Source organism: Uloborus diversus, chromosome 2 (genome assembly GCF_026930045.1).
Source record: "Uloborus diversus isolate 005 chromosome 2, Udiv.v.3.1, whole genome shotgun sequence".
Lineage (NCBI taxonomy): Eukaryota > Metazoa > Arthropoda > Arachnida > Araneae > Uloboridae > Uloborus > Uloborus diversus.
The window spans coordinates 119855803-119869848 of record NC_072732.1 but is presented as its reverse complement, the minus strand read 5'-3'; the positions used below and the strand labels follow the sequence as shown (position 1 = coordinate 119869848).

Here is a 14046-nt window from a genome sequence, read left to right as displayed (position 1 = left end):
GGATTTGCCTATAAGATAAACAAGCTATAGCTTAGGGTCACTACTTTGAAGTGGGCCGGTAACTCGCAAAAAATGCATCATTCGCTCCTTAAAAAATGGAAAGTGCTTGAAAAGACTAATTTCATTTTCAAGAGCTTGAAAGCTTTGAATATTTGGAAACGTGTGGCTACAAACCTTAAATTTTAAAATTTCTAACAAATGGTAGGGGGAGGAATGCCAAAATATGTCAAATTCAGCTCCTTGCTACATCCTGCATCAAAAAAGTAAAAATCATGGTTCTTATGTTTGTAACATATTGCTTGAAATAAATTTTTCTGACTCACATGTTTCATATCTTGCTATTTATTTAATCCCGAATGCAGTATTTTGGAAATTCTTTTCTATTGATTGCTTTTATCTTGCTTCTACTGCATATTGTTAATCTGTTTAGCCCAGAAAAAAAATGATACACTACCTCCATTCCTTCTCGTTTTCTGCACTACTTATAATTAAAAAAAAGATTATTGTAATGAGAATTCTATAGTTTATTTTTTCATTTAGGCTTAAAATAGCTGTTTTTTTTACGAAGTTTGAACAAGACCGTAGAACTGTATAACCTAGTACTCAATTTCAGAGACTGGAAAGTGCAAATGAGTTGCCTTAAATTATTAAATGTTCTAAAATCCTTGAAAAGAATTGGCGCAATATAACCTACTAGGGCTCTTGTGCCAAAACACCCAATCTAACCAACCAAACCTTGAAAATAGTTAGACAAGTCTTTGAAACTCCTAAGCAAAGTGTGCTTCAATTTTATTTCTTATCAAGTGTATAAATTATGAATTGTTCAAATAAGTAGTATGTTACTCTCATGTTACTTATTTTCTAAATCTGTACACCATTTCTTTTAAAGTATTAACTTACATCACAAAGCACATTTAAATCATAAAACTTTTTTTAAAAAAAATTGTCTATATTTTCCTGAGATTTTTGTCTATCCAATTAACTCTTATAAGGCTTCAAAATGCAGAATTTTATATCCATTTTACAAAATATCCTCCGGGGGACAAACCCCCGGACCCCCTAAAATTGGAGATATTCTATATCCAACTTAAAAGAGAGCCCTGCGTCACTCTTGATACCAGTCACCCCTCTTAAGGTCAATTCAAAAAGGACAGCATGAAAACACACATTAATGAAAACGACACACACAAAAAAAGGTAAAGCATGGCCTTATTCATCACAGGAAAAGAAACCAAAACATGGGGGGGGGGCTATTAAAAATGTTGCTCAAAAAAGATCCTGCCCCCCCCCCCCCCTTTAGGAACTTAGTCCTAAATCCGCCTATGCCTAGCCCTTTGTCCGATAATCGGGGGGGAAATTACGCTCTTCGCTTTAGAAATCGGATTAGTTAGTTAAGCCCACGCATACGCAAAATTTTTTTGTCTTAATTTCTGTCGAACATTAAATATTTTTTATTCTACCAGAAAAGCCGCGCGGAGCGTTTTCTCCACTTCATTCAAACGCGCCAGGCAAGTATAGGGTCATACCAGAGTTTTTTTTTTAATCTGAAGAACATAAAGAGCGTTTTTTTTTTTTTTTTTTTTTTTTTTTTGTGAGTGAGACCTAACAGAAAAGTTTTATTTAGACTGTGAACGTGTGAATTTCATCCTTATTTAGGTAAGTATGTTTTAAAAATATTTTTCTCTGAGATTAGGTGATGTCATCAGGTGAAAAGTTCCCTGGTGTGTCTTACTCAAAGGAATAGTAAAGGGTTTTTTTTCTGTAAAAGCCAATTTTTATCCTAAAATTAATTAAATCTGGAATACCTAAACGTTTCTGTACACTGTACTTGGATGTTCAGATGCAATAAATTTTTAAGATACTATATAATTTTAGGACTTTTTTCTGTTTTTGATATTTTCTGACAAAGCACAATTTTATTAAAAATATCGTATTTACTTAATTTTACTTAAAACCATGTGTTTTACTGTGGTATTTACAATAAAGTCCGAAATCAAACCAACACTACCTGAAATATGTAAAAATGTACCACTTAAAGTAATTACTGTAATATACGGTACGTACACAGAGTTTGAGAAACTTCAGTTTTAATACCAGGTAGGCCCCCATTTCGAGTAGCGCCCCAAGCCCCCATCTGTCTCCGGTACGCCACTGAATCGGGCCCCCTTTCCCAAAAGTTTTAGTTCGAGTCGCCCCGAAACACAAAACACAATTTTTACGATCTCGTTCCTTCACGTAAAATGTCCTCAGCGTATATGTTGCCCTCAGAAAACTCTGAAATGACGTTAATGGAAAATTATTAATTAGCATACAATTAAATATGTTACTCTCAAAAACAATAAAAAACTACATCATCCTTCTATCCTTTGATGAATTACTTTTTCTTTTCTTCGACCCTTCCTAGAGAGCGCGCAGCTAACTTGGAAGAAACGACTTTTTATAAAACAATTTCCCTCACCATGTATCGTCAGGATGGCCGAGCGGTCTAAGGCGCCAGATTTAAGCTCTGGTTCTCGAAAGAGAGCGTGGGTTCGAACCCCACTCCTGACAATTCTTTTTAGGAACATCATTCCAATTAACTATGGTATGAAAATTCACGCGAAGATTTAAAAATATTTTTGACGTAATTTATTGCACAATGGGGGCTATTGAAAATTTGACCGATTTTTTTTCTTGTTTTCCTAAACTTAGAAAGGAATTTCACTGTTTTACGGAGGTTTGTTTTGTTAAAATTATTGACATTCACACTCCAAATAATAAATACATAATAGGAATTTAACTTATTAAAAGAAATGAATACATTTATCCCAAAGAAGAGTAATCTTTTAAAGTTCATTCAGTAAAACCTTTTTGTGCAAAAATCCGAAAATGGGGTCATTTCCAATATTTTAAAAGTTTTTTTTTTCTGAAAGAACATGCTTAAAAACATAGGATCAGGATCTAACCATTTTTTAAATAATTTGTTTAAGTTTAATATTTTTAAAACATTACTTAAATCGGTGATCTTTCATTGTTTACATTTCATGCCGATGACATCACAAATGATGAAATGCCATTCTGTGTTGCCATTCACAGAGCAAAATATTTAATTCGCATCTTTACTCACGTGTATTGGCAACGATATGGTTTAGCAAGCGTAGAGCGCAATTTTAATTCGCTTCTTGATTACCATAACGTGGAGACGCGGTACAAAGTGCGCCAAAAAGCATCATTTGTGATGCCATCAAGACCACGCCTTGTTTGAAAAATCGCATATTTAAAAAAAATAATTAAAAAATAGCTGTTGGGAAAATGAAAGAATTTTCTGGGTTAATGTTATTATTATTTTTTTTATTCTATCAATTTCAGGGACTAAAAGTACTACTTTTGACTGAAGGAAACAACCCAAATATTGTAATTATTATTATTTTTATTTTTTGAAAATTAAATTTTAAACTTGGATTAAATATCCATGTTTCCAGCCAAGTTATTTTACGAAGACTTAAAATAAACTCTTTTTTTGAGAATAGTTTTTTTTTTTAAATAATTTTATTCTTAATTTTTTCTCCATTAGCAGTGTTTTAAGTTTCATTGTTTCAAGTTCTAAAATAAATCATACAAGAACATGCATGGAAATAATTTACTGAATTTGACCTCATTCCATAGGTACTAGTACTCGAGGTGCAAAAGCTGACTTAAAGGTTTCTTTTATTCATTTTTATAGTCAATTAAAATTATTCTGCAGTACATATTTAGCTCCTGCCATTGACATAAGTGAAATTTAAAAATATTGGCATCTAATAAAAAATCGCTCAACAGCTAAAAAAATCCAAAAAAAGAAAAAAAAAGATCTTTTTTCTACAAGTGTTTCTTAAAAATGAGATGATTTTATTTCTCTGTTGTTATATGAAATGGGAAATAAAAAATACTGAACTTTCCAAGAAAGAGTTTCTGATCGAATTCAGAGGCAATTGTCCTTTACATGAATAACAAGAGTTTGTCGCAAACGCAAGATTAAAGATGCCTACCTTTCTATTTTGTCATTTTGTTCTTTTGAAATTCTGCAGGTGTACTCAAGGTTTTAAATAGCTTGACTTCGTAATTTGGTTAAAATCATGCTGTATAAGTGATTTTCTTTTGTGTAATTCGGTGTAAAATCATCAATAGGTTTTTCAATTGGTTTAGAAAAAAGAAGCCATGCTGGGGGGGGGGGGGTGCAACAGAAAGAGGAAGTTTTCAGAAAGAAACGAAATTTTATGCAGGTGATGGCAAGATGGATAGATACTAAAAATCGATTACAAAATGATAGCAAAATGATCATTTATTACTGGAACAATCCCAACTGAAGGGAGGTTGAAATAACTCCCTGGTTACGTCCCTGTTCGAACTTACTGTTTCTGACTTGTGTTCCAGTATCAGAAAGTTAACGAATTCAACCCTGATGTCTAATATTATTATGTTACACAGGGGTTAGCGTAAAAGAATATCCCGGTTTTAAAAACTTATAAAAAATAAACTATTTCATGAACACTTACCCACAATAAATGATGGCTTACACTTACTTACACACACTTATCACTTATCCACATAAAAATAAAGATAAACTGTCCAAGTTTTTTTGAACGAACTTAAGTACTTAAACTTGCACGTTCCGCACTATCGCAGCCGGAAATTCCTTCTGGAAGAGGTTTTTTGGTCACAACAGTCCTTACACGTGTATTAACTACTGTATTAGGATTGGCAACAATGTTAAAACCAAGATCTCTGATGGGCGTTTTTACCCCCGAATCCCTAGACTTCACCGCGCCACTGACGTTCCGCGACTCTGGCTTGACCGTGCAGGTGACGATGATTTACCGTTTATGCGTTAGCCAGTCAGATCCCCAAAACCTAACCTCATATGATTTTTTTTATGGGATTTCGTCAGAGACAGCTCATACACTCCCATTGCCCACAACATTGCAAGAACTGAAATATCGCATATGTATAGCATTACGAAAAATTGACAGTGAAACACTCCAAAATGTTATGTTAGCTGAGTGTCGCGTTACGAAAAGCGCACACATCGAAAATTTGTGAGTGAAAAGAAACTTGCACAATTTATCTTTATTTTCATGTAACATTTATAGTAATAAGTGTAATAGTTTATGAAATAAAATCATTTAAAACCGGGATATTCTTTTTTACTAACCCTGTAGATAAGTTATAATCCCATTTACAAAAATTCTAATTATTTTTTTATTTATTTCAGAAAATGCTAACTGAAAAGAAACATAGAAAGAGTGCTAGTTGTAAGAAATACTGGTTTCAAACTAATTTAGAAGACACTAGTTGAAGTTATGGGGATTTCTTTACATGACATGATACAGTACGAACCAATTCGGATTGCGAAATGGCCCAGAGACATTGATGTCACGCATATTTGCATGCTGGTGGGTGGGTTGCAAATGTCGGTTCGTGACGCTAATGTATTCACCTAAAGATGAAAATCGTTTAAAGATAGTTTTCAAGAAAACCCAGATTGAGGCATTGATCTGTATCTAGGTTGAAATAAATTGGCACTTAGAGTTACAGATGGGTTTTGATCGTATGATAATGTTTGCGTAATTGAAGAAAAGCCATGGAATGTTTTCGTGTGGGTTGTAAATTTTCGGGCGTACACAAAAGCGAGGAAAATATTTAGATTAAATTTCGGGCTTTCTTTTACGTTTTGTGCCCTATTGTGTCAGTAATCTCTTTATTGAATGTGAGGAAACATTATGAGTGATTAGATGTTTTTTTATAGTTCACTATTCCTATATTTATACACACACATCGGCATTCATAGACGTAATTACAGAGATATTTTTAACGCCTCTACAAGCGTCTTTCACGCATTAAAATCGGAAATGCCTTTTGAGATATTAGTCAAACATACTTTCACGCTTCTTATTACGACTAAAAAATTAACATCATGGAATGTGAAAAAACGAAGAAAATAAAAAAATTAAAAAAAAAAAATAGAACCGACTTCAAAATTGCTCTAAAAAGTGAAAAATAATTTTATTCTTTAAACACCATCGATAATGCTTTTAAACATAATTTTTGAAGTTGGCGCAAAAACAAAACCTAAAATCCAGTGTAACCATGCTTCGTTCATATTTTTTTTCAGAAAAGCATCCAAAGTTACGAACGAAACATTTATATCGCTATTCAAATATGCTGTCATCAATGCATAATGTATGTGATAGTGAAGAAACTGGTCCTGGTTAAATTTATAGTTGTATTTGAGTTATGACTGTGAATGATTTTATTTATCGTTTTTGCGCCAACTTCAAAAATTATGTTTAAAAGCATTATCGATGGTGTTTAAAGAATAAAATTATTTTTCACTTTTTAGAGCAATTTTGAAGTCGGTTCTATTTTTTTTTTTCAAAATTTTTTTATTTCATTCTTTTTAGTGTAAATGTAGGTATTTCAGATAATAAGAAGTTACCATCACGAAACTTCACATTTTTTTCTTAAAAATGCTCCATAAAAATAAAAAATAAATAAAAAAAAACTATTGACACGCGTTAAACTTTAAGCGATTGGCACTAAAAACTTATCTTTGTTCCTCTCTGGAAATCATGTGTAGTTAATTTAATTATAACCATTTAAGTATTATGTTTTTCCTAACTAATTTACATTCCACAGCATCTAAGTTGCTCATGATGCAATCCTGTATTTTCTTATTACTTAGCCCCGATCATCTGTTATCGGCATAGGTGATAACGATAAAAATACTACAGAGTAGTTGAGTCAAACCTAATGGTAGCATTGTGAAGGCTAAGCAGATCATAATCACTGCATCACCTCGCTTCCAGGTTAGGTTTACCCCTACTATGGAGCAATAGCACCGAAGAAAGGAAGATTTTGATAATTCACATAGGGTTACTATAAATCAGCAGGGTTACTAAAATAAAATTATTTACGCCAAAAATGAGACGACAGCGCCAGATTCCCCATTATCGAAGTATCCCTTGAAGAAATTTGATGCTTGCTTCAGAGAAGCCTGCATTCAAAATTATCATTACAATTACTATTAATGTTACTGTTATATGGCACCAAACTTTTATAACAATGAATTTCATTTTGTCGCGTAGATGAAGATAGCGAAGACAATGTGAAAGCCAAATGAAGCGAAAACTCGTTAGTCTCAACTCGAGATCTTTATTCAGAACCACGAATAAACGTTACATCTCCTTATATACAACTTGAGAAAGTGCTGGAACTTTCCAGACTTGGAAAGATACAGAAATTAATAGAAGATTCGAGAAAATACGGGAAACAGTAGAAACGAAATTTTAGTAAAATTCACTTTGTCCTAGTCGAGATTTGAACCCGGGTCGCTTGCGAGAATTCTACCACTGAGCCAACGTTATCCACGGATGAAAAGTGCGAACTTCGCTACAATATCATTTTAATCATTTAATAGGGAAATTGCATAAAATTTACTGTTTTTTGCCCATAACTTTTTTTCTAAAGAACAAATATGGTCAAACAAAATAATGGGACCTAAGTTGAGCCATCCCCTATCCATTAAAAAAAGAATCATCAAAATCGGTTCACTAGGCGAGACGCTAAGAGTGGACAAACAACAAAAAAAAAAAAACATACATACGGTATGAATTGATAACCGCCTCCTTTTTGAAGTCGGTTAAAAATAAAAAGGCTATTGGAACTTTCGAAATACTGCCAGGCAGGGGCGCCGACTTGCAAAAATCATTGGGGGGGGCTGGCCCAGTCATCACCGGGGGTTTAGGGGGTTATGTAATTCCATGGAGGTTCCCCCCCCCCAAAAAAAAGGTCGATTGTTGTGCCTTGAAAATGCCAATTTACATATTTTCTGGTGTGTATAATTTAAAAAACAAACAGTATGTGGCATGGTGTTTTCAAAGTAAAACAATCCAAAAATTGGTATACAAATTTTTCTGGTTCAACTAGATCATGTCACTTGTCTTAGTAAGAAACATTATTTTGTTCTATTTTATGGGGAGTCATGCAGTGCCGTAGGCATGGAAAAGGTAGGGCGCTTGACTTGCATTGAAGGGCACTGCCAGAGAAGCCGACTTAAAAAATATCGGGGGAAAGGAGGCATGCCACAGGAAATTTTCTAAATTTGAGATGAAAAATAGTGAGTTTTAAAGTTTTTTTAAAATCATATAATCAACATTAGAACCTCGAAAACTCGACAAGCCCGACACATATTTTTTGGCTTCGAAAAACGGAAGAAATAAATACAAACACACACAGTATTTTTGTAAAAAGGAAATTTAATTTACGCATGCTTTTTAAGACCAGTTGGTTTTACATTAGTGACATCAGCTAACATATTCAAGTGTAAACGCAGTCTCTCAATGTCTAGGTCATTTTTGAAAAACTCAGTTGATTTTTCAAAATGTTCTCTTCTCTTTCACCTCTGTTTAATAAAAGCAAGCACTCTTGTTCAACTGCAATGACCTGTGTGCGTCCAGTTGATGTAAATCGCCCAATAATGCAAAATTGCAAATATTTTAGAAACCTCAATGTATATTGCCTTGTAGTACAGTCAACTCCAGTCTTACGCGAGGGATGCATTCCAAGACCTCTCGCGTAGGTCGAATTTTCGCGTTGTGGAAAAGGGTATGTGTAAAATTTTTTATAAACGTACCCAATTATTTTAGACACTTGTAAACACCCCCTCAAACTGTTAAAAACCATCTCTTAACTAACTGTACGTGTACATTACTGTCTCTTACATAAAGAACTGAATGTTTACTTGTATTTAAAAAAAAAGTTTTATTCAACATAAAATACTGCTACGATATACAAAATCAATGATTAATGGGAAAGAAAGAAAAAATAAACCGGTATACAGTAGACACAGTATAGAGTAAGAAAAGCAAATGCATCTTTAGTTGTACTGTACAGTCGATCAATTAATGATATTCGTACACAATACATGAGCAGTTTCCATTTTCATAAATTTTTGCAAGACACTACTCTGTGAATTTTTACGGATTTCCTTTTCTTGACTTGTAATTGTATGTACGGAAGAATCACTCATACCTAATTCTCGTGCTACCTTCAATGCATTTTTTAGTTTACCATCAGCTTTCTAGCTTTTCTTTAATTGTCATGAAACTTTCTCTTTTTATCTTCACAAACTTTAGATGAAACAGCGCTCTTAGGTGTCATTATATTTCATTAACTTTTGCATTTAAAATGAAAAGGGAACTTCTACTCTCAGCGATGGTAAAAGGATAAAGATACATTCATGGAAAAAATTTTTTTAGTAGTCAATAACAAAGCTGATACGAACACACCACGATTCCCTTCCGAGAATTTTCGTGTTGCGGTGAGGAATTCGCGTTAGGTCTGAATACTGGAGAAAAAATCGTGTTATAGCTATTTCGCATAAGTAGCGCGAGTCAAATGTTTTCCTTTGGGATTTTGAAAGTGTGCGGTGAGCTGCCTTCATTGTTTTCATACTGCTTTGGTACACGTCGATTCCGAGGAAGGGAAGGATCATCATTTTGTGAAGTTTTCTTTTAAACACGATTCCCAAAAGTATTCAAAACTATCACGCCTCCCATTTTATATACAAATCAAACTCTCATATATATTTTTCCAGATCAGCAACACTTAGGTGAGCGCGCCGCAGCGCTGCCCACCGGCAACAGACTTGACCCGTAAGTTCGCGCACTGGGACAAATTTTTACAGTACTCGCAGCACTGTAACACTATCATCATTCGCACCACTCGTTTTCAGTTAACCTGCTTACACAACCGTAATAATTATTTGTTTTAACTCATTACTGAATATATTTTACAAGGTAAACTATCTTCAAACAAGGAAAATAAAAGATAAATTTATGAGTTTAGAAAGCATAATGTAACTTATAATTTTCTTGATTTATTGGGGGGGCTCTGCCCCCTCAAAAATATTTTTGAGGGGGCTCGGGCCCCCTCAAGCCCCATGGAGTCGGCGCCACTGCTGCCAGGGCCGGATTAGCTACGGAGTAGAAGTAGCAAATGAGCCTTGCGCTCCTGGGGCCCGCGCCATGAGGGAAAAAAAACATGGTTTAACATTCTACTTTCTTTTCTCGCTCTTTCTCTTCCCTTCTCTCTCTCTCAAGATCTAGCTTTCTTCAGCAAAAATAAAGATCCAGTTAAATTTAAAATCTTGTCGTTGTTGTTGTTCTCGTGTGCCAGCTAGGTCATCAATTTGGGTTGCGATGCTTCACTTTTCCAACTGTACCATAAGTTGGTGTGAAGTCCGACTTCCACATTACACACATGCCATAAGGACGCGTTTATAGGATAGGCAACCATTCACAGCATAATAACACAATCACACAAAGAAAAGACAAGTACAGGGGAACATTCACACAAAGAAAGGACAAGGACAGGAGAACATTCACACAAAGAAAGGACTAGGACAGGAGATAGAAAGTACATCCATGCCCGAGCCGGGATACGAACTCGGGGCCTCCCCACCTCAGTCAGACTTCTCTCATCACTAGACAAGACTCTCGGCATTAAAAATCTTAATTTTAATCATTGGAGTGCAGACTCATAACGCATCCCGGCTAATACCATTCTGACCAATATCATCAGTGCTGGGGAAGGGACGCTTCTTGCGTCGCGTCGTTAAGAAACTTCAAAATGACAAAGTTTGAGAAAAGTCACTGCCTTAGCACCATGTGTGCGTCCTTTGACACTTATAGATCTGCAGAAACGTTTGCGAGAATTGACCCTCTAGTAAGGGCTTTGGGATCTTATTGTCATTCTGGCACATACAGGCATCGAGGCAAAAAGATCGGACCACCTTTTTAAAAAAGTTTCGTTTGTTAGATTTCGACTAGATCTCCTCTGCCTTCTTGCTAAACACTCCTTTTGGATTTACTCAACAAGTTTGCACATCAATATTTTATTGTGTTATTTCACCTTTTAAGGATACGCATTGATGACTAAATTGCTGCTTTGTGCCGGTAATGTCACAATTCGGGGTGACTATAACAGGGATTCTCTACTAAAGGAGTTAGCCACAGACAGCGTCACTGAAATTTTCAGGTAGAGGGGGGAGGAAGGGGTTAAAGGAGTTAGGGGTATTTCTCTTTTATTTCAGGGTGGGGCTCTTACAATTGAGGGGTCATTGTGGCATTGAAGGTGCGCCATTATTCTTGAGGGAGGGGCGGGGGTGGCTTGAATGACGGTTTTCAAAGAAAAAAAAAAGGGCTTAATAAGACGAGGACAGGGATATTCAATCAAGTTGGAAAATTTTATGAGACTGATTTACTCTGGACATGTTTTTACAGTTCCTGTGAAATGGCAGGGAACATGAAAGACTTCGACGAATGGAATTTTATGGACTCCGTTTCCAACTCCTCGTGGTTCCAAAATCAGTCTGATTATCACTCCACGAGTTCGACTTCAATTCCAGAATCCCGCCAGATTTGAGAACTGGGGAAGAAAACTACCACTCTGTGTTCGATTCCTAGAATTTTAATGTCTCTGACTACGATTCCTTTACCTCAAAATCCGCTGTACTCCGACTCCGAGCTCAGAGCAGACCAGAGTTGCAAATTTAGGGGAAAAATGACTGACTCCTGGAATTCTAAAACCTCCAACTTCTACGTCTTTTCCTCAAAATCAGCCTGACTCCGACCCTCGATCAGACTCTCTTACAAATACCAGTGCTGCAAATTTGAAGGGACACCGACCGATTCTTGGAATTTTATAGCCACCGACTACTTCTTTAACAGGGATGCCCATCTCTTCAAGAGCAAAGGTGAACTTCTCAATAATACGAAGACCCCCCCCCCCAAAGACAAAAATACTCCTGCAACCCCCTAAAAATTTCAACGGCACAGAAAGTTCTATAACCCCTAGATGAGCACCCCTGTCTTTACCCTATAATCAGTCCGACACCGCAGCCCTGTTTTATAAATTTTGTTTAATCAATAAAAATTATTAAAAGTTTCTTTTACTAAGTTGAACTCAAAAAAAGCGGGAGTCGGACAGAACGTCCAAATCCAAAACGTCCATGGACAAAATGTGCATCTAAAGCGTCCAACGGACATAACGTCCGAGGGACAGAACGTCCGACGGACAAAACGTCCACGGACAGAAAGTCCACATTTTTGGACAGCTAGGACATAACGTCCAGTTTTTTGAGCAGGCTGGACAAAACGTCCGGGTTTTAAAGTTTTTCCTTTGTCTCATTTTGTTGAATATATTTGTGTTTGTGTAATATGTGTTGCAATTACCAGCAAAATACAAGTTTTTAATGTAGAATGAGTCTGTATAGATCCCCCCCCCCCCACACTGACAAGATGGAACGATAATTTAAGGGTCCCTCTTTTTTTTTAAAAAATAAAATGAGTTTTAAGGCAAATGTAGCATGGAGATGGTCCTTGTATTTTCACATTGCCACAGTCACACACTAGACCTGAATGGAACTGCAATAAACGCCTAACTCCATAATATATTTAGTGTAATATTTACCCTTAATTACAAAGCGACTTCTCGTATCCCAATAAAAAGTTCGTTGGCCTGCATCATCAGTCTGAGAATAGATTGATTTCAGGAGTTCAATTGATTCGTGACGGCCAAAAACACGCACTTTCGGCATCCGAACTGATGTGTTGGGGATGGAGTGGCTAGACGCCTACAATGCTGTGCCGGGGAGATGTTATCGCGGAAGACGGGGACACAAAGGGAGAGAGAGACAGGAGATCGAATCTGCGTGGGCGAGGAAGTGGAAACACCATTCCGCATCACAATGAAAGGAGGGATGATTTACAGAGTCTGCTACTTGAGGTTCATGCTCTAAATATGACAAGACCGCAAGTTCGTTAACCACAAATGAAGATATTTAGAAGTAAAGTCAAAATTAGAAAAAAAAAAAAAAACATCCAGTATGCAGCATTTAGCATCCAGCTGTAAAAATCCAACCCGTAGCATTAATTTGAATTTGGATATCTTGAGTTCAAATTATGTTTTTCGCAATTGTGATAGGACCCTATGGAGGGGGGGGGGGGTGGAGGAACACCTGTTGGCCCGAGCCCGAGACTGAAGAGGGTCCAAAATTTTTAAAAAGAGTGGTGAAATCTATGGAGGATGTAAGGGTAAACGATATGGAGGTGAGCCCGCAAAAGTCATTTGTGACAGGCCCCAATATTTCAGTGCACGTCCCTGTCGCAATCATATTTGCGAAAAACACAATTTGAATTCAAGGCGTCAAAATTCAAACGAAGGCTAGGGGCTGTATGCTGTTTATGTCTAAAGAGGATTGGATAAAGTCGAGAGGATCGGGTATACATAAAGTCGATTCCGGGGGACGCGGACGAGGAGTCGTAGGAGTTCGCCAGTCCCCAAGAGGAGCACCGCGCATGGAGGCCGGTAGACAGCAACAACTATGGAACGCCATACAACGGTCAAATCAAAACAATAAGCAATCTCTCAGAAACGATAGATTCATTCCGAGACCAAATAGATTCCACGAGGTAGGATGACATTTGAAGCCGTGAGTAACAAAGAGAATATTTAAGTGGAAGTTTTGAGTAAAACAGGCGCCTCATAAGCCAGGGTGGGCGCCGTCATAACCGGAATAGTTTACAACTAACTACTTGAAGAATATTTTGATCATATTACATATTTAATAAATTATTCATGGTTTGGTGTTCATAAATTAGATTCAACTAATGTAGTTTTGAATTATTAACGGACAAGTCTAATCTCATATGGGGAGAAAAAAAATTCTTTAACTGTTTTTATTTCACTTTAAAACTTTCCAAAAATAGTTTGCTTACATTTTGAATATATCTATCTAAACAATAGTACTTCCTGCGAAGTTGGTTTTTAAGTGAGAACAGATTCTGGCAACTAATCCCTACCTTTCGAACATGGAAGAACGTTGTCCAATTTTTTGTATACTTTAAATGTTCTGTGTATTTCTTGTCAATCAAATTAAAGGCTCAATAAGTGCTCTCTTTCTCCCATGGGAGAAGATGGCAGTGATCAACTCAACAGCTGAATGCTACAGCTATGGTTTTTCTCTTC

General features: G+C 36.2%; 1 non-coding gene across 1 annotated transcript; it reads left to right on the top strand.

Moving 5' to 3' along the window:
* Positions 1-2466: 2466 nt before the first annotated feature.
* Trnal-uaa (transfer RNA leucine (anticodon UAA)) lies at positions 2467-2550 on the top strand. Its single transcript has one exon. It is a non-coding gene; the product is annotated as a tRNA-Leu (tRNA).
* Positions 2551-14046: the final 11496 nt, after the last annotated feature.